General features: G+C 39.5%; 1 pseudogene; it reads left to right on the top strand.

Moving 5' to 3' along the window:
- Positions 1-443: 443 nt before the first annotated feature.
- Positions 444-4019, top strand: LOC110192759 (protein maelstrom homolog pseudogene; annotated as a pseudogene).
- The last annotated feature ends 479 nt before the right edge of the window (positions 4020-4498 follow it).

Below are 4498 nucleotides of genomic sequence, written 5' to 3'. Positions count from 1 at the left end.
TAGGGCCAAGCTTGGGCCTTATAACTCCATAGCATTTAGTCTCGATTTTGCTGTTATTATCATTATTATTGTAGCTATTGTACCGGGGTGGGGAACCTGTGGTCTCGAGGCCACATGTGGCCTTCTAGGTCTTTGAGCGGGCTTTTGACTGAATCCATGTTTTACAGAACAAATCCTTTTATTAAGGGGATTTGTTCTGTGAAGTTTGGATTCAGTCAAAGGGCTGCACTTGAGGACCTAGAGGGCCGCGTATGGCCTTGAGGCTGCAGGTTCCTTACTCCTGGACTATTCTCCCAGTGTTACTTCCTGCCCTTTGTATCAGTTCTTATAAGTCTTACATTTCTTTGAATTCACCATATTCGTCATTTCTTGGCAAATCACACTTTTCAGGTCCCTGCTGGTATCGGGTTGCTTATTTGTTTTATATGTGAAATCTGACTCAAATGAACATCAAGGGCAGTACGAAGGGAGCAAGAAGCCAGAGACTGGGGTTAGAGGTGTGGAAATGTGCAAGGGGGCTGGCTGCCCGTGTTGCCTTGACGACTGCAGAGGTAGGAGATTAAGTATTGAGGGTAATTGTATTTGCTGATTGCACTGCAGATTGAATTCTACTGTATTGCTTCTAGACTTTGGAGGCTGACAACTGGTCTGGGAAAAAGAAATCAAGGCTTGGAATCCAAATCCCAGCTAGGCTACATTCTGTGTGATCTTGGGAAAGTTAAAATCTTTGAGCCCCCAGTCCTCAGTGATAAAATAAGGATAATAATATTAGTATCAGAGGCAGTGTGACACAGTAGAATGAACTGAATGCTAGCCTTAGGGTTAGGAAGGCTTTGGTTCAAATCTCATCTTTGGTGCATATTTAACTAAGTAGCCCTGGGTAGGTCACTTAACTTTTCTAAACCTCTATTTCCTTGTAAGTAAAATAGGGTTAAAAATCCCTATTCTATACAAATTTTATTCCAGATGCTGAATTTAAAGAGCACCCCTATCTTTGAAGAGGGGGCTATAGGTGTGGAACCCTGGACATAATGGTTTTATACAACTTTTTTTTTCTCTCTCTATTTTATTCTTTGTTATAAGAAATTACTCTCTGGGATGGAGCAAGTATATATTGGGAGACAGGCATGATCTAAAAGCAAATAATATCAATAAACATTTGTTTTAATCATAATAACAACAATAACAACAACAATAATAATTAAACAAATAAAATAATAATAACAATAAAATGCCTATTTTACTTAACTCTCAGGGTAGTGATGAGGCTCAACTGAGATAATATGTCAAGCCCTTTACAAATTTTAAGCCACTGAATAAGTATATGCTAGTATTAATTTTTACTATTAATAATAATAATAATAAGAGGCAGCATGGTCCAGGGGATAGAGAACTGGCCTTGGAGTCAGGAAGACTTGGCTTCAAGCTCTGCTTCTAATTAATTGATATTTCAGAGAAGGTACTGATCTGTGTTAGTGAAAGGAGTTTCCTTCTGCTGGAGTTCTGTAAATCAATGAAATCATAGGTCTAGTCACTACTCTTCCTCCTCCTCCTCCTCCTCCTCCTCCTCCCCTCCTCCACTACCTCCTTCTTACAAAAAGCTGTTGTGAAAATCATATGATATATGATCTATAAATTGCTTCCTAACTTTAATGCACTTAATAAATGTAAGTGCTTACTATTGTTCTTCTCTCTTTCTGCCCTAAAGTCTCCAAGCTATTCCACCTGCCTGGTTCTCATAGTAGCGAGAGCTTCTCTCCCAAAGCCAAGGGCCAGAGTGTCAGTCTAGATGTGTCATCCTCTAGGGCGAGATTCTTAACTTTTTTCTTAAATCATGGACCCCTTGGGCAGTTGAAATCTGTGGACCTTTCTCAGAATAATGTTTTTAAATATATAAAATAAAATATATAGGATTATATAGGAAACTAGCTATATTAAAGTACAGTTATCAAAATTACTTTAGAAACAAGTTCAAGGACCTCATATTAAGAACTTCTGCTTAGGGACAGCTCCAAGAATCAAGCCACCTATTTTGATTGTTTTTTTTGTTGTTGTTGTTGTTATTGTTGGGGATCTGGGATTCTCTAGATGACTCTGAGAACACAAGATATATACATTGAAATGAACCTCCACTTAAAATGATAAGTAGTATCTATCAAAAACCTTCAGCAAGCATTATATGTAATGAAGATAATAAGCTAGAAACATTTCCAATATGATGGGGTGAAACAAGGATGTTCATTATCACTACTGTTATTCAATATTGTACTAGAAATGTTAACTTTAGCTATCAGAGAAGAAAAAGAAATGGAAGGAATTAGAATAGACGAGGAAACAAAGCTATCACTCTTTGAAGATGATATGATGCTATAACTAGAGAATCAAGTAAAAAAAACTACTTGAAATAATAAACAAATTTAGCAAAGTTGCAGGATATAAAATAAACCCACATAAATCATCGGCATTTCTGTATGTTACTAACAAAGCCCAATAGCAAGAGACAGAAAGAAAAATTCCATTTAAAGGTAATGTCGACATTATAAAATATTTGGGAGTCTACCTGTCAAAACAAACCCAGGAATTACATGAATACAATTACAAAACACTTTACATACAAATAAACTCAGACCTAGATACTTGGGAAATACTCAGTTGCTCATGGACAGGCCAAGCTAATATAATAAAAATGACAGTTCTACCTAAATTAATTTACTTCTTCTGTGCCATATAATCAAATTACCAAAAATTATCTTATAGAGCTAGAAAAATAATAACAAGAGGCCCGCCGTGCTTGCTTGCTCCTTTGGGGTAATTGTCCGTTTTCTTGCCTTTCTCCCTTCCCGCCCTCTCCCCGCTCTCTGCCGGCCCGTCCCTCCCCAAGCTCCCGTGGGAAGAGGAGAAAGAGAAGTATGCAAAAATGGCTCGGTAGTGGAAAGCAACTCACGGGAAGGTCCCTTCGCCACCTGGGAAGCAGAAACTTGTTCCTACAGCACTCCTAGAATCAGTGAACCAGTTTCCCCCTGTGCAGACTCAGAATGTTTCACTTCCAGATGTCTCAAGCCTGTCTTTGAAGAGTGATCAGGCCGTGCTTGGAAGTTTTTTTTTTTTACTTTTTGAACATTTTTAGCCACGGAGAGCTACCTCCTCACTGTGAGCAGCGCTTCCTCCCTTGTGAAATTGGCTGTATCAAATATTCACGTCAGGAAGGAATTGTGGCTGAATTCCACCGATTTATAGACCCGGGTGAGGTACCACGAGGATTCCGGTTTCATCGTCAGGCTGCAAGTGATGCCAGTCGCAAGATCCCTATTTGTAACTTTCACTCAGGAGATGACTATGCAACTGTGTTACAAAACCTTTATCGATTTATTTCTCCAAACCAAAGCAGCTGGCCACATGTATACTGCAAGTCTGATGATAGGTACAGAGTTAACTGGTGCTTGAAGCATATGGCAAAGAAATTGGAAAACAGGCCAGAGCTAGAAATCCTTACCGTGGAGGACCTCGTGGTGGGAATCTACCAACAAAAACTTCGTAAGGAGCGGTCAAAGACCTGGGTACGGAGCCTCCTGGATGTATCCATGTGGGATTACTCTAGCGACACAAGATGCAAGTGGCATGGAAAAAAAACCGATATTCTCTTTTCTGCTTTGTCTGTCTGCAAGAAGATTGCATGTCGCATCAGTAATTCCCTAGGTACTCTTTTTGGAATTCCTCTCGCAGAAGCTCACGTACCACTGCAAGATTATGAAGCCAGTAGCAGTGTAAATCCCAAAATGGTGGTGCTGGATGCAGCGCGTTTCTAGAAACTAAGAGTTGATAGTCCTCCTTTTTTAAACTCTTCTCTTCAGGAACAAAGAGCCAACATGTCCACCTGTGACTTTCCATCTGGGGTGAAAACAACTGGCAAGACAAGCAATGTTCGGGGAAGAGGCCCAGAAGGACGAGTGCAAATCTTTCTCCTCCTTATCCTAAAAATGGGACCTTTTTCAGTTTCTGCAAGAAGCAGCAGGCCCTAAGCCCCTTCCGTAATCAGTGCACTTGAGCAAACAAATCTTCACATTGATTTTTCCTGCCACTGGAGAAACTTTAATTTGGAAAGAAATCCTGTTCATAAATTAAAACTTGTTTGTAGTTTGGGAAGGAAAAAAAATAGCAAAATTCATCTGGAAGAACAAAAGGTCCAGAATATCAAGGGCATTAATGAAAAGAAATGCGAGGGAAGGTGGTGTAGCTATACCAGATCTTAAATTGTATTATAAAGCAGCAATCATCAAAACTACTCAATACTGTCTGAGAAATAGAGTGGTGGATCAGTGGAATAGGTTAGGTACACAAGACACAATAGTCAATGACTATAGTAATCAACTGTTTGATAAACCCAAGAACTCCAGCTTCCGGGATAAGAACTCACCATTTAGCAATAACTCCTGGGGGAACTGCAAATTAATATGGCAGAAAGTAGGAATAGCCCAACATATTACACCATATATTGAGA

Source organism: Phascolarctos cinereus, unplaced genomic scaffold, assembly GCF_003287225.1.
Source record: "Phascolarctos cinereus isolate Bilbo 61053 unplaced genomic scaffold, phaCin_HiC Scaffold_3;HRSCAF=262, whole genome shotgun sequence".
NCBI lineage: Eukaryota > Metazoa > Chordata > Mammalia > Diprotodontia > Phascolarctidae > Phascolarctos > Phascolarctos cinereus.
The sequence above is the reverse complement of the archived record's forward strand: the minus strand, read 5'-3'. Positions and strand labels throughout refer to the sequence as shown.